Below are 23,458 nucleotides of genomic sequence, written 5' to 3'. Positions count from 1 at the left end.
ATCCCAGTTTCAGAACCTGGCTGTATGCAAATTAGTCTGTTCCTGTCCCAGTGCATGATGGGAACAGGGCAAACCAAACTACAAAAGCCAATTCTTACACTGGGAAGGAAACAAGCTCCCGGGGACCGGTTTCTGGCATTACAGCCGTCTTCGGCCCGGTTTGCTTGAATCCTGATGGTGCAATGAGCAAGGGTCTCACATCTGAGAATACCCTTCCACGCTTAGGGTGGACAAAAATATTTACAACAAGGGGTGGTGAGGGACAGAGTCTCTGAATTAAGCAGAAAGCTCTCACCCAGTCAAGAGATCAGGGCTAGATCCAACACCGTTTTTTAGCTCACTGCACCATCCCAGTTTCAGAACCTGGCTGTATGCAAATTAGTCTGTTCCTGTCCCAGTGCATGATGGGAACAGGGCAAACCAAACTACAAAAGCCAATTCTTACACTGGGAAGGAAACAAGCTCCCGGGGACCAGTTTCTGGCATTACAGCCGTCTTCGGCCCGGTTTGCTTGAATCCTGATGGTGCAATGAGCAAGGGTCTCACATCTGAGAATACCCTTCCACGCTTAGGGTGGACAAAAATATTTACAACAAGGGGTGGTGAGGGACAGAGTCTCTGAATTAAGCAGAAAGCTCTCACCCAGTCAAGAGATCAGGGCTAGATCCAACACCGTTTTTTAGCTCACTGCACCATCCCAGTTTCAGAACCTGGCTGTATGCAAATTAGTCTGTTCCTGTCCCAGTGCATGATGGGAACAGGGCAAACCAAACTACAAAAGCCAATTCTTACACTGGGAAGGAAACAAGCTCCCGGGGACCGGTTTCTGGCATTACAGCCGTCTTCGGCCCGGTTTGCTTGAATCCTGATGGTGCAATGAGCAAGGGTCTCACATCTGAGAATACCCTTCCACGCTTAGGGTGGACAAAAATATTTACAACAAGGGGTGGTGAGGGACAGAGTCTCTGAATTAAGCAGAAAGCTCTCACCCAGTCAAGAGATCAGGGCTAGATCCAACACCGTTTTTTAGCTCACTGCACCATCCCAGTTTCAGAACCTGGCTGTATGCAAATTAGTCTGTTCCTGTCCCAGTGCATGATGGGAACAGGGCAAACCAAACTACAGAAGCCAATTCTTACACTGGGAAGGAAACAAGCTCCCGGGGACCGGTGTCTGGCATTACAGCCGTCTTCGGCCCGGTTTGCTTGAATCCTGATGGTGCAATGAGCAAGGGTCTCACATCTGAGAATACCCTTCCACGCTTAGGGTGGACAAAAATATTTACAACAAGGGGTGGTGAGGGACAGAGTCTCTGAATTAAGCAGAAAGCTCTCACCCAGTCAAGAGATCAGGGCTAGATCCAACACCGTTTTTTAGCTCACTGCACCATCCCAGTTTCAGAACCTGGCTGTATGCAAATTAGTCTGTTCCTGTCCCAGTGCATGATGGGAACAGGGCAAACCAAACTACAGAAGCCAATTCTTACACTGGGAAGGAAACAAGCTCCCGGGGACCGGTGTCTGGCATTACAGCCGTCTTCGGCCCGGTTTGCTTGAATCCTGATGGTGCAATGAGCAAGGGTCTCACATCTGAGAATACCCTTCCACGCTTAGGGTGGACAAAAATATTTACAACAAGGGGTGGTGAGGGACAGAGTCTCTGAATTAAGCAGAACGCTCTCACCCAGTCAAGAGATCAGGGCTAGATCCAACACCGTTTTTTAGCTCACTGCACCATCCCAGTTTCAGAACCTGGCTGTATGCAAATTAGTCTGTTCCTGTCCCAGTGCATGATGGGAACAGGGCAAACCAAACTACAAAAGCCAATTCTTACACTGGGAAGGAAACAAGCTCCCGGGGACTGGTTTCTGGCATTACAGCCATCTTCGGCCCGGTTTGCTTGAATCCTGATGGTGCAATGAGCAAGGGTCTCACATCTGAGAATACCCTTCCACGCTTAGGGTGGACAAAAATATTTACAACAAGGGGTGGTGAGGGACAGAGTCTCTGAATTAAGCAGAAAGCTCTCACCCAGTCAAGAGATCAGGGCTAGATCCAACACCGTTTTTTAGCTCACTGCACCATCCCAGTTTCAGAACCTGGCTGTATGCAAATTAGTCTGTTCCTGTCCCAGTGCATGATGGGAACAGGGCAAACCAAACTACAAAAGCCAATTCTTACACTGGGAAGGAAACAAGCTCCCGGGGACCGGTTTCTGGCATTACAGCCGTCTTCGGCCCGGTTTGCTTGAATCCTGATGGTGCAATGAGCAAGGGTCTCACATCTGAGAATACCCTTCCACGCTTAGGGTGGACAAAAATATTTACAACAAGGGGTGGTGAGGGACAGAGTCTCTGAATTAAGCAGAAAGCTCTCACCCAGTCAAGAGATCAGGGCTAGATCCAACACCGTTTTTTAGCTCACTGCACCATCCCAGTTTCAGAACCTGGCTGTATGCAAATTAGTCTGTTCCTGTCCCAGTGCATGATGGGAACAGGGCAAACTAAACTACAAAAGCCAATTCTTACACTGGGAAGGAAACAAGCTCCCGGGGACCGGTTTCTGGCATTACAGCCATCTTCGGCCCGGTTTGCTTGAATCCTGATGGTGCAATGAGCAAGGGTAAGGGCAAGCCGGGCCGAAGAAGGCTGAAATGCCAGAAACCGGTCCCCGGTAGCTTGTCTCCTTTCTGGTGAAGAATTGGCTTGGTAGTTTAGTCTGCCCTGTTCCCATGATGCACTGGGCCAGGGACAGACTGATTTGCATATAGCCATGTTCTGAGCCGGGATGGGGCAGTGAGATAAATAACGGTGATGGATCAAGCCCTGATCTTTGGACTGGGTAAGAGTGGTCTGTTTAACTCAGACACTCTGTTCATCACCACCCCCTTTTCTAAATCGTTTTTGGCCACTATAGGTGTGGCAGGGTATACTCAGACATGAGTCCCTTTCTCACTGCTCCATCAGGATTCAAGCAAGCCGGGCCGAAGAAGGCTGAAATGCCAGAAACCGGTCCCCGGTAGCTTGTCTCCTTTCTGGTGAAGAATTGGCTTGGTAGTTTAGTCTGCCCTGTTCCCATGATGCACTGGGCCAGGGACAGACTGATTTGCATATAGCCAGGTTCTGAGCCGGGATGGGGCAGTGAGATAAATAACGGTGATGGATCAAGCCCTGATCTTTGGACTGGGTAAGAGTGGTCTGTTTAACTCAGACACTCTGTTCATCACCACCCCCTTTTCTAAATCGTTTTTGGCCACTATAGGTGTGGCAGGGTATACTCAGACATGAGTCCTTTTCTCACTGCTCCATCAGGATTCAAGCAAGCCGGGCCGAAGAAGGCTGAAATGCCAGAAACCGGTCCCCGGTAGCTTGTCTCCTTTCTGGTGAAGAATTGGCTTGGTAGTTTAGTCTGCCCTGTTCCCATGATGCACTGGGCCAGGGACAGACTGATTTGCATATAGCCAGGTTCTGAGCCGGGATGGGGCAGTGAGATAAATAACGGTGATGGATCAAGCCCTGATCTTTGGACTGGGTAAGAGTGGTCTGTTTAACTCAGACACTCTGTTCATCACCACCCCCTTTTCTAAATCGTTTTTGGCCACTATAGGTGTGGCAGGGTATACTCAGACATGAGTCCCTTTCTCACTGCTCCATCAGGATTCAAGCAAGCCGGGCCGAAGAAGGCTGAAATGCCAGAAACCGGTCCCCGGTAGCTTGTCTCCTTTCTGGTGAAGAATTGGCTTGGTAGTTTAGTCTGCCCTGTTCCCATGATGCACTGGGCCAGGGACAGACTGATTTGCATATAGCCAGGTTCTGAGCCGGGATGGGGCAGTGAGATAAATAACGGTGATGGATCAAGCCCTGATCTTTGGACTGGGTAAGAGTGGTCTGTTTAACTCAGACACTCTGTTCATCACCACCCCCTTTTCTAAATCGTTTTTGGCCACTATAGGTGTGGCAGGGTATACTCAGACATGAGTCCCTTTCTCACTGCTCCATCAGGATTCAAGCAAGCCGGGCCGAAGAAGGCTGAAATGCCAGAAACCGGTCCCCGGTAGCTTGTCTCCTTTCTGGTGAAGAATTGGCTTGGTAGTTTAGTCTGCCCTGTTCCCATGATGCACTGGGCCAGGGACAGACTGATTTGCATATAGCCAGGTTCTGAGCCGGGATGGGGCAGTGAGATAAATAACGGTGATGGATCAAGCCCTGATCTTTGGACTGGGTAAGAGTGGTCTGTTTAACTCAGACACTCTGTTCATCACCACCCCCTTTTCTAAATTGTTTTTGGCCACTATAGGTGTGGCAGGGTATACTCAGACATGAGTCCCTTTCTCACTGCTCCATCAGGATTCAAGCAAGCCGGGCCGAAGAAGGCTGAAATGCCAGAAACCGGTCCCCAGTAGCTTGTCTCCTTTCTGGTGAAGAATTGGCTTGGTAGTTTAGTCTGCCCTGTTCCCATGATGCACTGGGCCAGGGACAGACTGATTTGCATATAGCCAGGTTCTGAGCCGGGATGGGGCAGTGAGATAAATAACGGTGATGGATCAAGCCCTGATCTTTGGACTGGGTAAGAGTGGTCTGTTTAACTCAGACACTCTGTTCATCACCACCCCCTTTTCTAAATCGTTTTTGGCCACTATAGGTGTGGCAGGGTATACTCAGACATGAGTCCTTTTCTCACTGCTCCATCAGGATTCAAGCAAGCCGGGCCGAAGAAGGCTGAAATGCCAGAAACCGGTCCCCGGTAGCTTGTCTCCTTTCTGGTGAAGAATTGGCTTGGTAGTTTAGTCTGCCCTGTTCCCATAATGCACTGGGCCAGGGACAGACTGATTTGCATATAGCCAGGTTCTGAGCCGGGATGGGGCAGTGAGATAAATAACGGTGATGGATCAAGCCCTGATCTTTGGACTGGGTAAGAGTGGTCTGTTTAACTCAGACACTCTGTTCATCACCACCCCCTTTTCTAAATCGTTTTTGGCCACTATAGGTGTGGCAGGGTATACTCAGACATGAGTCCCTTTCTCACTGCTCCATCAGGATTCAAGCAAGCCGGGCCGAAGAAGGCTGAAATGCCAGAAACCGGTCCCCGGTAGCTTGTCTCCTTTCTGGTGAAGAATTGGCTTGGTAGTTTAGTCTGCCCTGTTCCCATGATGCACTGGGCCAGGGACAGACTGATTTGCATATAGCCAGGTTCTGAGCCGGGATGGGGCAGTGAGATAAATAACGGTGATGGATCAAGCCCTGATCTTTGGACTGGGTAAGAGTGGTCTGTTTAACTCAGACACTCTGTTCATCACCACCCCCTTTTCTAAATCGTTTTTGGCCACTATAGGTGTGGCAGGGTATACTCAGACATGAGTCCCTTTCTCACTGCTCCATCAGGATTCAAGCAAGCCGGGCCGAAGAAGGCTGAAATGCCAGAAACCGGTCCCCGGTAGCTTGTCTCCTTTCTGGTGAAGAATTGGCTTGGTAGTTTAGTCTGCCCTGTTCCCATGATGCACTGGGCCAGGGACAGACTGATTTGCATATAGCCAGGTTCTGAGCCGGGATGGGGCAGTGAGATAAATAACGGTGATGGATCAAGCCCTGATCTTTGGACTGGGTAAGAGTGGTCTGTTTAACTCAGACACTCTGTTCATCACCACCCCCTTTTCTAAATCGTTTTTGGCCACTATAGGTGTGGCAGGGTATACTCAGACATGAGTCCCTTTCTCACTGCTCCATCAGGATTCAAGCAAGCCGGGCCGAAGAAGGCTGAAATGCCAGAAACCGGTCCCCGGTAGCTTGTCTCCTTTCTGGTGAAGAATTGGCTTGGTAGTTTAGTCTGCCCTGTTCCCATGATGCACTGGGCCAGGGACAGACTGATTTGCATATAGCCAGGTTCTGAGCCGGGATGGGGCAGTGAGATAAATAACGGTGATGGATCAAGCCCTGATCTTTGGACTGGGTAAGAGTGGTCTGTTTAACTCAGACACTCTGTTCATCACCACCCCCTTTTCTAAATCGTTTTTGGCCACTATAGGTGTGGCAGGGTATACTCAGACATGAGTCCCTTTCTCACTGCTCCATCAGGATTCAAGCAAGCCGGGCCGAAGAAGGCTGAAATGCCAGAAACCGGTCCCCGGTAGCTTGTCTCCTTTCTGGTGAAGAATTGGCTTGGTAGTTTAGTCTGCCCTGTTCCCATGATGCACTGGGCCAGGGACAGACTGATTTGCATATAGCCAGGTTCTGAGCCGGGATGGGGCAGTGAGATAAATAACGGTGATGGATCAAGCCCTGATCTTTGGACTGGGTAAGAGTGGTCTGTTTAACTCAGACACTCTGTTCATCACCACCCCCTTTTCTAAATCGTTTTTGGCCACTATAGGTGTGGCAGGGTATACTCAGACATGAGTCCCTTTCTCACTGCTCCATCAGGATTCAAGCAAGCCGGGCCGAAGAAGGCTGAAATGCCAGAAACCGTTCCCCGGTAGCTTGTCTCCTTTCTGGTGAAGAATTGGCTTGGTAGTTTAGTCTGCCCTGTTCCCATGATGCACTGGGCCAGGGACAGACTGATTTGCATATAGCCAGGTTCTGAGCCGGGATGGGGCAGTGAGATAAATAACGGTGATGGATCAAGCCCTGATCTTTGGACTGGGTAAGAGTGGTCTGTTTAACTCAGACACTCTGTTCATCACCACCCCCTTTTCTAAATCGTTTTTGGCCACTATAGGTGTGGCAGGGTATACTCAGACATGAGTCCCTTTCTCACTGCTCCATCAGGATTCAAGCAAGCCGGGCCGAAGAAGGCTGAAATGCCAGAAACCGGTCCCCGGTAGCTTGTCTCCTTTCTGGTGAAGAATTGGCTTGGTAGTTTAGTCTGCCCTGTTCCCATGATGCACTGGGCCAGGGACAGACTGATTTGCATATAGCCAGGTTCTGAGCCGGGATGGGGCAGTGAGATAAATAACGGTGATGGATCAAGCCCTGATCTTTGGACTGGGTAAGAGTGGTCTGTTTAACTCAGACACTCTGTTCATCACCACCCCCTTTTCTAAATCATATCTCTTTATGCATCTCCCCAAACCAAAGTCAGGATATCTCAGGGCCACGATTCTCAAAGTGTTACCGGCCACCCCACTCCTCACCGAATGAAGCCTCACGGATCGCAGCGTCTCCTCCTGTGCACGACTGCTATCTCTCCGTGTATCTAAAAGCCGCAGAGGGCAGTCACGTGATGGCGTACCCGGCGTGTACAGCGGCCACCATCTTTGAATGGGAGAGTTTTGTTTACTTCGAAAAAAAGTCTTTTTTTTCTAGCGTTATTGATTACTTTTACCATACATGTACGAATGTTTAATAATACATGCGGTCTTCAAAAACCTGGGGGCGGTAATGCTCAAACATGTTGCAGTGTCCCCTTAAAACAAAATAAAACAGAAAAAGGGGCTGTTTGCAAATTTTAATCTCGGCAACTCTATTGAACAGACACTACAAAGGGCAAACAATGATCATAGATTTCTGACGCCAATGCATGTCCACAAGAGTGTCAGATTCAAATTAAAACCATCAGATCATTGAATTAAAATTATTTATATAGCGTCCTAAGGATTTTATCAATTTGTTTTCTCAGAATCCTTTTTTATCAATACTCATACAAACCACTGGGGAGACACTGACGCACGCTAGATGATAGGAACTCTGTGGGGGCCAAAGTGATGCTGCATTAAGGCAGTTTTTTATCCTTTTCTACAAAATACTCATTAGAACAAAAGGTTGGAAAAGGAGTTTAAAAAAACCACCCTAACTGATACCAAGGGATTTAGTTTCAAGAGTAGAGGAAAGGTATTAACCAACCCTGTTCCATTCACTGACCTCATTGAGTCCATGTTGATCACTCTTCTCTTGATAAATCCATTGTGCTTCTTTGGAAAGAAGAACCTTTTCAATATTTTATGGGGTACCCAGTACTCTCTCAAGTACTACCCAGGTAAAACTATGTTTCTCTGTATGGCAGTGCTGCACTAGTTTCGTTGTCAATGTTCCCGCCCTTATGGGACTTAGGTATTCTTCGATCCTGGTCTCAGTCTTTCGGGATGTAAGCTCTATATACTGAAGGCCATATTCACAGAGTAGTCTGTATGCCACATTGGTGGTATTACAGTTACTGAAGTGATTAAGAAACCGCTCCCTTCCTGATTTTGAAATTACACTGTTTTCTTGGTCAAGGGGCAAATCGAGCAAGAACCACATGGAAAATGCCCATTAGGAATAGTGGTTTAATTTGTTCTCACTGTAGTGGGTACACGAGTGTGAACAAGTTTGTCCTTCAAATTGCTAGATCTCCTAAAAGCTAACCTAGGAGGTGGCATTTTAAAGTCCTTATTTGATAAAAGAGACCAGTGTTTACGGATCGATTGTCTGATCCTAGTTGCTACCGGATCAAAGGTCATGACTACGGGGACACAGTTATCCTTCTCTTTCACATTTTCCTCTAAAAGGACACTACGTGGAGTGCTGAGGGCTCTTTTCTGGGCTTATTTAATTATTCTTGGATGATAATTCCTCTGTTGCAACTTTGTTGTAAGTCCCTGAGATTGTTCCAAATAAGTTTCAGTGGTTGAACAATTCCTTCTGTAACGCAGGAACTGCCCTACTGGGAGATTATCCCTTAGAGCTCTAGGATGGTATGAGTCATGAAGTAATAATGAGTTTCTGTCCGTTGGTTTTTGATGGACACGTGTGGTGATAGCCTCTTCTTTGGCTTCTATAATCAGGTCCAAATATACAGCCGTGTTATGACTATAGGGCCATGTAAACTTCAGACTGGGATCCTGTATGTTGAGTCAACTGAGAAATTCCAAAAGGAACTCTTCAGTTCCTGCCCAAATGCAGAGCACGTTGTCGATATACCTCTTCCAGAGGCGCAAATTCCTCTAGTAGGGATTGGTAGAATGATAGACGACATGCCCTTGAAACTGCCTGACATAAATACATGCCAGACTGGGGGCCATAGTGGCCCCCATTGATGTTCCTGTTGTTTGGAGATTCAGTTTATCTTTATATCTGAAGTAGTTCCTGGTAAGAGCTAATTCGACACATTGCATCACAAAGGATTGGGGAGCGTCATAGACCCACTCTTGCTCCCCCAGTGCGCGAGCTGCTGCCACAAGCGTCGCGTCCTGGGGGATACAGGTGTATATTGATTCTATATCGATCGTGACAAAAAATGTGCTAACTGGTCAAATTTCATACCGTCAAGAATGTTCAGAACTTCTGTAGAGTCTTTGATGAATGATTGTTGATTAATGACTGATTCACGAAGAAAAAAATCTGCGTATTGGGATAAGTATTCTAAGACAGATTGAATACCCAACACTATAGGTCGTCCAGGAGGGGGCGGGTGGGCTTTTGTATTTTAGTAAGTATATAGAAGGCAGGAGTTCTGGAATTTTCATTAACCAAGAACTCTGCCTCCTTCACCGAAATCCACTTATTTTCTTTAGCTCTGCCCACCATCTCCCGTATAGTCTTGAGAAGCTCTTGAACAGCGTCACGGCTGAGGGGCCGGTAGTTGGTTCGTACCTCTAACAGTCTCATAACCTCGGTATCATAATCTTTAGAGTTCAACACAACCACTGTCCCACCCTTATCGGCTGACTTTATAGTTAGGGAGTGGTTGCCCTGTTAACACTTCACAGCATTCCAGCCTTCCTTAGTCATGTTTTTATACTTAAAAGAGTTATTTTCTGTTTCAAATCTGGCAATATCTTGCAATACTTTAGTTTCAAAAACTGTCACTTCGGGACCCACTGCAGTCGCAGGAGGGCAGAATGATGATGGCCGCATTAAATTTGTGCCAAAGGTTCTGAGACTTTCTTGTGGTTTATTGGCAAAACACTTTTTCAGTTTAATCCTACTCATGGTCCCATGAAATTCTACCCTACATTTGAATGAGTCATATGTAGGCGACCGCAGTGGGTCCCGAAGTGGCAGTTTTTGAAACTAAAAAATGTAAGTACCTGCATTTCTGTGGCTGTGCTGGTGCATCCCATACACTTGGTACCATTTCACTTGGAAGGAACTATTCCGGTGGTCAGTGAAGCATTGATCAGATTTATTACATTTGGGGCTGTTATTTGAGTGACTTGCCAGACGGGCTTGAATGAAGTGAACTTACCAGAAGAAGATCATACAGGGCCACAGAGCTTCTCTGGTTCAGCTTCCCCAACACCGAAAGGAGGAAAGAAAGACTAACACTAAACACTGAGGAAAAACAACCAAGTGTAAAAACACAGGAAGAATGAGGAGAGAGACAGAAGAAAGGACAAACAAGCGGACACGCACAGGATGAGTTTTTTTAACACATGTGTCTCATTTTAAATGCTGCCCGCTGCCACACATGCCAGACCTACGAGGAAACTCAAAGCAGTGAAGAGCAGAAAAACATTGGAGTGGATGTCAGTCAAGAAGAGTTGAAAGCTCTCAAAGATCCAGCAAAGGAAGAACAACAGCAGGGGCAACATAACGTTTGACCATGTGGAGTAAAAAACAGGTTTGGTGGACCAACCTCACCAAGTCCTAAACCTGTTAAAACCACCGGGAGGGTCGAGGCTTAACATGTGGGTGACTACCTGGCACCGTGGCACCCACTTCCCCAGGGAAGTGATTTCTCCTGACACAGGCCAACGGGATGGGAGTAGGAAGGTGAAGTGTGGATTTTAGGAATTCTTTTACCCAGTTCCTTCCGACATATCCTCCAAAGCAAAGATCTGTTATTCAGTTTTGAAAGGAAAGAGTAAATCCCTCAACCTAAGGATACAAAGGATAACACACTGGTTATCCTAGCCTAAAGATGACACACTGATACATTCTCAGAAGACGCCAAAAATTGGTTGTTACCCTAGTCTGGAAGAGCTTTTAATAAAACAAGACAGTGAGGACCTGAGGAAGGGTCCCTGTTCAAATCTTAGATTTATCGAGCCTGGAATAGGAGGGGAGAACCCACAGAGTAATAGGACGAAAAACTAAAGTAGACAAGAAACTCTGAGGATAAGAGAATTAGCAGAAGACTTCCCTTTATTAGTTTGTTTTTCTTTTTCTCCTTTATTTATTTTTCCGTATTATTAATACTTACTGTTTAATCTTTTGTGGTCATTTAGGGAGCGAAGGTCCTCTGATTGGCATCCTGGATCTGGCACGTAGCTGGGAGAGAAAAGAACGGAAACCCAGCAGAGGCAACCCAAAAGAATAAAATGATAATACAACTTTTTTATTATCATTGTAATTTTAGCCCTGTAGGCTGCGAGGGAACAGCATGGTCTCCCATACTGATGCTGCAACACCAGGGAGAAGGGGGGAGTGGTGGGCACTGCCAAGTGAGCATGATGGTTTGGGCGGCCCTTTGGAGCCAGCCAAACCATCATGCACACTTAGCCTTTCTCCCTCTACCTGTGTTGTACAACTGGGTGGAGAAACCAACACAGGCTCCCAGTGAGTGCCGAAATGAGGCGCTCAGACCAATCCCAGCGCTGCTCACATGCTGGGAATAGCAGTGGATTGGGAACTGGGAGCCTGCGACAGTGTGCAGCAGTTCCTGGGCGTTCGGGCGGTGAGGATCAGGAGGAAGGCGGCAGCCATCGGAGCAGGTAGGTGTAATTTTAAAATATTTTTATTCTTTTTTTTATTGTATTCCCCATCCCCGCGCCTCACCACTTTCTTAATACGAGTGAACACTACTGCAAGGTGGGTGGCTCCTGTGGCAAAGTACTTTTTTTGTGACACCTTAACTGTGATAAACCACACTTGGCATCCCACTTTACCTATTCTGAACAGATCTGTTTTGACCAACTACCCCAAAATAGAATAGAAAGCATGAAGTCTGTCACTAAAATGTGGAATCTGGTAGTGCTAACGTCTGACAACCATAGCACTGCTTTGTTAAAATTAAAGTATGTAAGTTATTGTTTTGTAAATGTACTAAATTGTGGCAAAGAACACAAATTATCTTATTCTGAAGGAAAAATATAGATCTCCAGATTCAACGTTCAGATTCTTGCACAGTAAATAGATAATAAACTGAGGTGAAAGGTCCAGGAACCATTTATACCAATTTTAAAATGTACTCTGTGCTGCTGTATAAACAGGATGTTATGTGTGGCATAGCTGTTAGTAAATGTTACATGTAGCACAGGCCCTGCTCCATGTTAAAATGGCTATATTTTGTATATTTAGCGGATCTTAACAAATATTCAACGCAGCAACTCAACATGCTGCGCTCCGTGAAAGGGAGAGGGCAGGAATGCACCGTACTCAACATTATATTGTGTATTCCTGCTCTCTGCCTGCTCTGGTGCACAAACTGCCGCCCAGGGCCAATGCAGGGACACTTGCTCCCTGGTGGAAGGGTGCCTGCGTTGGAGGCAGGATTGTTTTTGCGCCAGAAGGGGCACCTTCCTTTAAAAAAACAATCCTCAGGCATTCTCCCCTTTATAGGTGTGTTTCACAATGCAGCACACTTAGAAAGAGGAATCAATGAGGAGTAATGAAGATACTACTTTTCGTTCTGGTGGGGAGGCATGCAACTCTGACGCATTCCCCAGTCTACTAGTGTTGGTAATGTCAGAATGCATGGATGCATGAGAAAACCCACGCTCCACCCTTGGCACGCCTCCCTGCCACAGAACAACACAAGACTGCGCAAATCGCTGCCTTGCGTTACTCTTGATTCATCAAGCCAAGCAAGGTGCCCTTCCGTGGCTTGGTAAATTAAGTCTCATTTTAAGTTTTACATCACCCTGCGGGGCATATTATCAACAACTAGCGATATGTATCGCTAAATGATCTTAGCGATATTTTTTTTATCGCCGCGCATAGCCGGATTTTATCGCAGAGATAGCATGCTATTAGCAACGTTTATCTAAAATGAAATGAAATATCCGGCGATAGCGGCTCAATGCGTGAATATCGCTGGAAATCCAGCGATATTCAGACATCATCGCCACTAGGGTCTTAACCTGAATATCCACCTCCCATTGGATATACAGGCTAAGAAGTGGTCTGAGCAGACGTTAGGTTTTGGCGATATTCTCACTTAGCGCAATTCTTTTATCCCTTCGCCTGCGTTGATATTAGGCGATAGCGATGTTAGCGACTGCGTTCAGCCCCTAACAGGTTGGGTACGCCCACTTTGCATGTCATTAGCGATAAATATCGCTGACATGCAAAGCGGGCTCCAAACCAGTCGCTATCGCCTATAAGCTGTCGCTAACTGCTGTTAGCGACAGCTTGCTAATAGGGCAATAAAATTATTGCCGCTTTCGCTGGAAAAAGTCCTGCTAAAGAGGCGATAATACCCTTAATAATATGCCCCTGTGTCCCCTTGCCTGGCACAGGGCAACGCAAAGTTTTTCCTAAATTTGGCCCAGAATGCAGTGAAGTGCGCGACAGTAGTTCAGGCCTAGAGGATAGAGGGCAGGTCTGTCGAATACTGACTTGAGGCTTTCAGTTCTCAAATTATGCATGCCCAATCGTCGCGTATCTTCTGTTGCTCAATGTCAGTAGGCCAAGGAAGAGGTTTTTTCACTCTCTGCAGCTGCTTCCTTTTGCGGTATCTGTGGAGCTGCTATGCAAAATATAGTCAGTGTTCATGGCTCCGTATCAGAGAAACTAAAAGATATACTAGGTGCAGCTTCCTCTTGACTCCTGGAATCTGAACAAAAGTACTGCTTACCATGTAGTGAAACTGCAACAGAAGTTCAGCATGAGAAGACCCCTTCTTGCTGCATGGATTACTATGCATGAAACATCTATAAGGGATACTGATAATTGGGATGGGGCAAGGAAGATGGACCGGTTGCTCGAGGGATGCTGAGAAATGAATCTCCGACTTCTGGTATGAGGGGCTCCATATAACCCTGAATATTAATTTTAGACTAAATTAGGCTGTCGGTAGGCAAATTATAACATAGATAGGGATTAGACTTATTGATTTGGAATGGGTGATTACATATGACCGGTTTATTTAGCGTTTACCATTGTATTCATTTTTTTCGCGGAGTTATGACAATAATTCGCATTCACATGATTTGTAGGCGAATGGTACATAATATATATTTGTTGTAAAATTTCAATACTTGTGAGCATTTTCCAATTTTGAAGTTCTGGACACATTTTTACCTAAAGATAAGCGACTCTCAGAGACATTTGTTTCACTCCTAGCATACTTTCCCACACAAGTAGAACCCAGGGGGAGGGGGCAGAGACACCTCACAGTTTTCCTTTCCAATGAAGAAGTTGCTGCTTCCCTTTGATGCTCAGGAAATCTACCATGTGTGACTTCAATAACTGCAGGGAACATGACCGGGTGTGGTTGCAATTGATATAATAAACGTGTTACTGCATACTCAGCTGGCCTACTGCATTGCAGGTTGTAATCTGTCAATGGGTTCATATTCCCTTATGCTTTTTATATTAACGTGACCACAGAGGCTGGACTTCCAAGATAAATAAATGCTAATATTTCATCAGTCTCTAGTACTTACCTATGGTATTGTTCGAAATGGAACTCCATCTTGCAGTCTGATTTTGAACCCGCAGCACTGATTGCAAACAGCACTTTTTTTACCCTGCTCAAGCAGAACAATGCAGAGAGTTGTCAACTAATGGGTTCTGCAGTATTCACCCCCTACTGCATACTTTAAGAGACAGATTTTGTAGCTGCAGCAAGCCATCTGTTGTCGCTGCCTCGCTGCACAGAATGGGAGTCAAGGGTGTGGTAAATGAATTGGTATTCCTGTACTGTAAACGAGGCAGCTGTGAACTGTCAAACACGGCAGTGTTCTTGCCAAATAGCATTGTTTTAATATTCGCCCTTCTAAGACACATATCCGGTTCTTACCCTTTCTGCATCTGAATCTGAGAAATAGAGAAGCCTGCACGAACAAAACAAAATATCCAAAAAACCCTTAACTTACGGAAAATGGAGTATGTAGCCTCTGCACATGTGATTCCAGTGTCTGACATAAACGTACTGACCTCTTTGTACGTGTAATCAAAGTCTAGATACAATACCATGAAATAATGTTCTATTGTCATTTACAGGGGCTGGGAGAATAATGCTGGCATATTAGCACCAGTCTTCACAAGTGCACTATGGTTTATGCAGTGCTCTAAAGTACTACAAGTAAAGCGGTTTGTCATCAAATATTAGTGCAGCCAGAACTAGGTATCTCACTGCATGTGTTTCATGAGAGTTTCCATTCATAAGGAAAGACCAGTCTTTTTGGCTTGGGTGCTTAAAATGGTGCTTTAGTTCCTCATGGGACTTTTAGTTCCTCACTTCAAGTGCCACTCCAATCTGCAGGTGTTCCTCGCGACTCGTCAACGGCACAGCTCCAGGAACTGAGCCATTAAAGGGGGTAAGAGCACTCTACTAGAAGTAGTAGACAAAGCTCAAACAGCAAATTCATTACCCACAATATCTTTGCAATCTTCAGTACAGTGGGCCAAACCCTTCTCATTTATTCACCCAATCTCTAGTAAATGTGCCAGAACAATGTTCATAAAAAGTTCAAATCAACTATCCAGAACACCGCCAAAAACTCAGACTGGAGCATATAGCCTCCTCACCCTGCCCATACACGTGCACTGTACCCCAAGGACCTTTTTTCAACCACATTCAACATTTATGCCAAGCCTCTGATGGAGCTGCTCAGATCCCTGAATCTCCTCCTCCCCTTCTGTGCCAATCACACACAAAAGTGCCTCAGGTTACAGACACAAAGATCAATTCACTGATGTAAAATATCAACTGAAACAAGGAGGTGGGAAAGCAGTCTAAAGTTCAACAGGTCAAAAAAACTGAGATATAAATCGTAGGTCTGCCCCACAGTCCCAAACCATTAAACCAACTAAGCCCACCCTTCACTATCTTTGGTTACACTGTTCCCATTTTAAGAGAGTGGATTATAAATTGAGCTGGAGGGGAGTCCACCACAAGGGATGAAGCTTGAATTGCAGTGACTGAGCAAGATCACACATTGCAAGAGAAGTTTTCCCTCCAAAAAGTTTTGAAAAATAGAGGAAAAATGTTTTTAAACCACTTTTTACAAAAGCAATCGAAGAAATGTTTTTATATTTGAAAGCTAATTCTGGAGGGGTAGGGGTACTCTTGGAATATTCAAACACTGGTGGTTGGGAAATGAATTCCAATTTACTCCTGAGGGTTTCAGGACTAAAATAGACTTCTTCCTACAACCAGTAGTGCGCCAGGATGGGCGATTGCAGAGTATTGGAGAAAGGGGGCATAGCCTCAGACAACCTCTTGGAAATCCAGCTGTGTGGGACTTACTGCAGGTAACAGGAGGGGTAGTGTGTCTCCACGGACCCTCAAGAGCCAAGGGGACTTTATCCCCAACTAGTAGTGTGCCAGGAGGTGTGTTTTCAAGGTGGTGGAGAAAGGGGGCGTGGCCACCGAAAACCTCTCAGCAATCTCACGGTGTGGGACTTACTGGAGGTAACAGGAGGGGTAGTTTGCCCCCAAGGACCACTCAACTAGCAGAGTGCTAGGAGGCGCATTCGCAGAGTGGTTCAGAAAGGGGGCATGGCCTCTGACAACTTCTCAGTAATCCTGTGGTGTGGGACTTACTAGAGGTAACAGGAGTGGTATTTGGCCCCCTCCTGTTACCTCCAGTAAGTCACACACAGCAGGATTGCTAAGAGGTCTTTTGAAGCCAAGCCCCCTTCCTCCACCACTCTGCTAATGCAGCTCCTGGTGCACTACTGGTTGGGGGATGAAGTCCACTTTGCTCCTGAGGAAACTAGGGGGCCAAGAAGCTCTCCTGGTACCTCCTGTAAGTCCTATACAGCGGAATTCCTGAGAGCTGCTTGGAGGCCCCGGCTCCTTTCTCCACCACTCTGCAAGCAAGACTACTACTTAAAGAAAGATAGAAATTCACTGAAAAATCAAAGGTTACAGGGACTTTATAGTTAGCAATTAGCATTTAAAAAAACCTTAGAAATTCACAGAAAAAAACAAAGGTTACAGGAACATTACAGTTAGGCTCAGGTTTCACTCATACAAAACGAGTGAAATTCAGCCGTTATAGTTAGTGAGCTAACTATAACTCGCACCCCCACAATGCACTGCTTATGACCTCACATATTACATCACTCATGACATGTAGCTTCTGCCCTACTGTTAGACCTAAGTGGCCAAGGGTATGCCCAGAAAGGGTACACTTGCTCGCTGTGCCACTGAATTCAAGCTAGCCTGGCTGATATAGGGTAATACCCCAAAACCGGTCCCAGGATGCTTGTTTCCGGTCCAGGGAGGACCTGGAATGGCAGTTTGGAGTGGACTGTTCCCATAAGGAGCAGGCTCAAGACTGATTTGCATATGGCTGGGTCCAAACTGGGGTGGCACGGTGAGCAAAAGAACTATGCATTTAACCCAGATCTCTTGACTTGTGGTGAGTGTTTTTAGCCAGTGTAACTTCCTGATGTATTTATTTGTTGGAGTAGAGATGGGAATTTTACAAAGTAGTCTGGCTGCTGCATTTTGTACTGATTGTAACCTGCGGACAGTAACTTTGTTCGCCCCCAGGTACAAAACGTTGCCATAATCTAGCCTAGATGTTATTAGGGCATTGACAACTGTTTTCTTGGTGTTTTCAGGCAGCATCCAACAGATCTTTTTTAGCCATTTTAATATGGCGAAGCAGGTGGCTGAAGTCTTTACCCGCATTGTATCGTAGCTCTTCAGAACCACTGTATCGCATCGACTGCGTGACACACCATCGTCACAGGCCCTCACATCCCTTGTCAACACAGCCTCGACGATGACAAAGGACTCCACATCACAGCCTTGTTGATCTTCTGAACCAAGTCATGCCCCATCCTCGACGCTGGACTTCACATCAAAAGCCCCATTGATGGATCCTTCACGACGATTCAAGCTCTTGCATCGCAGCCTCGCTCGCTCTTGGAAAAGCTGCATCACTTTAGCTGTGCAATGCAACTTCTACGCGGATCCGCGCAATGCTCCACAATCAGCAGGCCTACCTGAAGACCTGTAGCGGGCCCACGCTCCATCATGGTCGACTTGAACTTGTGACTTTGTCCTGGTCCTGTGCGACCAAATGTTCATAGATGGCGATTTGTGCTTTTGGAGTTATTTTGACTTAAAACTGAATATCTCTGGTTCTACTGGTTGGATTTTGTTGTTTTGGTCTTGTTTTATTTATTTTTAAAAACTCTATTTTTTAACTTGGTATATGATCTTTTTTTTTGTGGTGTTTTCACTTTATTACTGTTTGAAGAGTTGCACAAATACTTTACAAATGCCTCTAAGTTAAGCCTGACTGCTCTGTGCCAAGCTACCAAGGGGTTGAGCACAGGTTAATTTGGGGCTTGATTGTGCCTTACCCTGACATGGATTGTGCTTTCTACTTGACCAGGGTTCACACCCCAGTCAACTAGTAATTCAATTTCTTACACCACCCACCTGTAGTCTCAGTAAGAGAGCCCATATTTGCATGTACTGCACAGTGTCCAGAGAGACCCTGACCCCAATGATATAAAAAAAAAACGGGGCGCAGAGAGCATTGTCAACCTTCTTTTAGCCTGACTCGTCATGGAACACTTCCGAGGAAGCTAACCCGGGAAGCACTGCAGCAATAATGTCCTAAAATCAAGGAGGACATCAAAGCACTATGGGACAAGTGCACGGAACTAGAACATATCTCCCATTGTGACAATATAAGGATACCAAATGCAAAGGAAAACTACAGCAGTTGGATATAGTCCAGTACTGCCAACAAGTATTCAGCTTTATCTTGAAGGAGAACCTTACTTATGATGTCCCTATTGTACTAACCCCTAGAGTAGGGCTCCCTGAGAGGCACAAAGGGCCCACCATAAAGAAATTATTGCCAAGCTGGGGTCCTCTTCCCTCAAGCACAGAATAATGAGAGAGGCCAGGAAATTAGATGTGATCAGCTATCAGACTGTGGACCTTTTCCAAAACCTTTCCATTTGCCCTGTGCGTTCAATTGAATTCCCATGTGGTTTACGTAGTAAAGGAAGCACAGGAAATTCCAGGTCTAGCCAATGAGATCCCAAGCACGCACACAAAGAAAGAAGAACAAAACAAGGCAAAGCCAAAACTAAAATGGGAGTGGCCAAGAACGTCAAAGAAAAATACCTGAAAATAAGGGCAGTACGTATGACACCCGTAGAAATAGACATTGTGAAAGGCACCTGAGAGAGTCAACCTGGGATGGAACTGAGGTCTGCTTAGAGGGTCTGCACAAAGAGCAAAGGGGCTGGTAGTGAAGGAAAGGATGGTGATTTTTTTCAGTGCCTTTTACATTCTAGCAAAAGCAGACACTGTCCAGGCACCCCCTTGCCATGATAAGAACCCTAAGCTAACAAAGTTGACATAGTGGTAGAACTACACAAGCAGAAGACTTGCAGGGAGAGGTGGGGGAGTGGAGATTACTGTGAGATTAACCAACATGTTGGAAAGCTTCTGATTTCTGGAGGTTGGTGAGGGATGAGATGGATGGGAACGGAAATTGGGGTGTGGGTTGAAATGAACACTTCTCATAGTCAGAGCCTCCATCGCTTTGAGTCATGGTGAGAGTCCTGCCATGGAATGTGTAGAGGCTGAACTCCCGCGTCAAGCGACATAAAAGTTGAAGGGAGGCCCTCCTGGATGAGGTGTGCCTACAAGAGATTTGTGGCTCTCAAATGTTCATCTCATTAGACATAAATTGTACCCCACCCAGCACTTTTTTGCTTCAAATAAAATAGGGGTGGGCTTGCAAGGCCTACACAGGGACTTCCCACTGGAAAAGATCAAGCTAGTAAAGGACACTCAGGAGGGGTGCTTTCTATATCTAGAGAGGCTGTGCCCCGAGGGAAGCGTCAGTTTCCTTAATATTTATACCCCAATTATGACCCAGGAAATATTTCTCATATGGATACCAAGGACACCAGAATGGGTGTGTTTTGCCCCCAGAGACCCCAAGGAGCACAAGGGACTTATGGAACCAGCAACGCCACCACCATGAGCCCCAATTGCAGAGTCACTCTGCAGCACTGTAGCGTGAGATGCCAAGTCCAAGCCCACCACCCCTCGTTTATCCAGAGCAAAGATACTACATGCTCCGTGCACAACATATCTTTTCAGCTTCAGCTTAGAGGGCGACTTCGTATTGAGATCTTGCATACCCTGTGCAACCCCCAGTCTAGCTATGGGGAAACGGAAAGCTGTGGAGGCAACAAAAGGTCCCCCACTGCAAAAAATGCCTAAGCTCCACGGGTGAGAATTGTGTTATGGACAGGTTAAATGACATCCTGGAAGAAGTGGATGGAATAGTGAGCACCCCAGCTGACCCACAATCTGTCGTCTTGCCCAAATCTCAGGCTTGCTCTGCAAAGACCAGAAGGGACGAGAAGAGAGTCCCAGAGATGTTCACAAGGAAGAGGGCCCTTCTACTGTCTGTTGAACCTTCCACAGACTCACACCTGACCCATAATGAACTGGCCCATCCAGCAGGGGAAGATGCTGTGTCCACAGTGTACTCGGATGTAACAGGTTCGCTGTTCTATGTCCACAGGACAGTGACACAAGTGAGAAAGAGCTGGGGGCCACTGCCACTGACCCTACAAGGGCACCTACAGATCTAGCAAGCCCATTTTAGGTGATTGGGGGCTCAGGGACGAGGTATTGGCTTTGAATGAATTAGTAAACAATTGATGAGCTTAAGCTAATCAAGGGGGCTCCATATGTGTCATGTCTGCCACTGGGGGTATTGGAGAGATTACCAACTATACACTCTTGTGTATAGGGCCAAGTTGCCCTCTCATTGAGTCCCAGGTTATTTTCCCGCACCAGGTATGGGTAACCACCCTATCTCTACCCAACCATGCTTGCCAGGGCCTAGTAGCACAGCCAGCCTCACATCACCCTGGTAGTGGTATCCAGAATACATTTACCCTAAAACATCTGGGATCACAGGAGGGGGAGTACAGAAATAAAGATGGTACTGATATGGGATGGAGTTCGATACAAAATCCGGGTTGGGCCAGGGCGTAATAAATGGAGGACCCACATGCCTTAGGCAATAGGGGGCTTGCATCCATCAAGACTATTGTATGTACAGTCGAAGTTGCCCTCTTTACCTGTCTAGTAGGAGCCTAGAGAGCACCAGACCTCAAACAGTCCCAGTTCTTCATGGTAGACATACCAAAGCTGGATTCTTGATGCTGGAAAGATCAGGCTTCTTCGGTAAATAAAGTCACCATTTGACTTAGGCATATGAAGGGGTGCTACTCAATCATTAGGAGGTACATCCTAAGAGTAGAGTGTATTGAAAACCCTGTTCAGGATGATGATACAGGAAAGGGTGTTGTCGTCAAGAAGGAGGGAGAGAGATCAGTCGATCAGACGGGCACCAATTACCACCCAAAACAAGAGGGGGAAGGTCCAGTGTCAGCTTGTGCCCGTGCGAGTCACACGTTCAACAAAGAAGAGTGCTGAACTGTTCCTAAAGAAGATTAAACAGACTGGCGTGACCGTAGGTGTGTGTCTTACACCTTTGGGCATCCATTATGTTGGACGTGTTTGCCTCACACACCCGAAAGGGTGTCATGCTTCATCATAGGCGTTGCTCCTCGTCGGGGAGGTGGTGCAATCCCCGACGGGCTCACCTCAGAGAGGGGCTCTTTGGCGGAGATCTTTTTGTCCAACAGCCTATTGGTGAAGTGCGGGTATGTGGGTCAGGGCAGTAGGTTTCCTGAAGAAAAAGTGATTAAAATGTAGCAGGGGTGCCGGAAAACACTTTATTCTGGGGGTCCCCCTACTGCAGTTAAAAAGTGGAACTAGCTCGCTGGGTGACAGCAGATTAGGTAGCGTAACCCTAGACGAGACTAGAGTGTGGGTTGGTCAACATGTTTCTCGCCTGGGAAATTTCCAGCGATTCGTCAGGACCTAGTGGAGGTGAAGTTTAAAAGGAAAGAAAGAAAAACATGCTGGTGTCATGTGTTTCGTGTAGTTTTACCTTAGGGGTTAATCCTATGCCTAAACAATGGAGGAAAAAGCAACAAGGTTTACATATTTAACATTCTCTTTTAAAGGTATAAACGGTCACAGCCAAAACAACAACATAGTGCAGTGAAATAGCGGCAGGGCCAAAACATGCCAGGGGGGTTGTCGTCGGATGTAGTGTATAGTGAACACTCTTCCACACTATGTACGTGAAAGGAGCAGTGTGGTGTGAATTTAAAAACCAGTGTTACTAAAAAACCGCAGCAGCAATCTCATGGAGAATACCATGACTATGGAGGTGTGAGGGCCAACAGTGGTGGTGGTATGATGTTGACTCACAACTCACCTAATGGTCTTGGACTAATTACCACCTGAGTAGTCGGCGGGTCGGTACAACGGGGTTGTGCCTACAGTTCTGGCTGAGGGAGAGGAAGGAACTGTTAGCTTGGGAAGGTACAAGTAAATGCAGCCCCTGAAAGAGGTGTTGACTCCGGCAGTGAGTGTTGCCAGTGGTTAGTATGGAGGGGACTGTCTTACCTCAAGCTTCCTGTGTCCGTGCGGAATCACCTACCCATCACCGCCAATCTCGAATAGGTTAAGACGCTCGGGGGCGTGTACTATTTATAGGTGACCGCGTCATAGGGTTGCGCCAGTGGACACCCACTGTGTGGATCACGTGTTAACTGGTGGGGTGGTGACGGCCATAGTTAAGTGGTGGTAATTAGAGTTGAACTATGGAGTCAAACTTCATTGTGCCAATTCGAGCTCGGCGGTGATGGGTAGGTGATTCCGCAGATTGCTGCTGTGGTTTTTTAGTAACACTGGTTTTTAAATTCACACCACAGTGCTCCTTTCACGTACATAGTGTGGAAGAGTGTTCACTATACACTACACCCGACGACAACACTGGCATGTTTTGGCCCTGCCGCTATTTCACTGCACTATGTTGTTGTTTTGGCTGTGACCGTTTATACCTTTACAAGAGAATGTTAAATATGTTAACCTTGTTGCTTTTTTCTCCATTGTTTAGGCATAGGATTAACCCCTAAGGTAAAACTACACGAAACACATGACACCAGCATGTTTTGCTTTCTTTCCTTTTAAACTTCACCTCCACTAGGTCCTGACGAATCGCGGGAAATTTCCCAGGCGAGAAACATGTTGACCAACCCGCACTCTAGTCTCGTCTAGGGTTACGCTACCTAATCTGCCGTCACCCAGCGAGCTAGTTCCACTTTTTAACTGCAGTAGGGGGACCCCCAGAATAAAGTGTTTTCCGGCACCCCCTGCTACATTTTAATCACTTTTTCTTCAGGAAACCTACTGCCCTGACCCACATACCCGCACTTCACCAATAGGCTGTTGGACAAAAAGATCTCCGCCAAAGAGCCCCTCTCTGAGGTGAGCCCGTCGGGGATTGCACCGCC

The sequence above is a fragment of the Lissotriton vulgaris genome, chromosome 8 (genome assembly GCF_964263255.1).
Source record: "Lissotriton vulgaris chromosome 8, aLisVul1.2, whole genome shotgun sequence".
NCBI lineage: Eukaryota > Metazoa > Chordata > Amphibia > Caudata > Salamandridae > Lissotriton > Lissotriton vulgaris.
Note: the sequence above shows the minus strand (reverse complement) of the source record.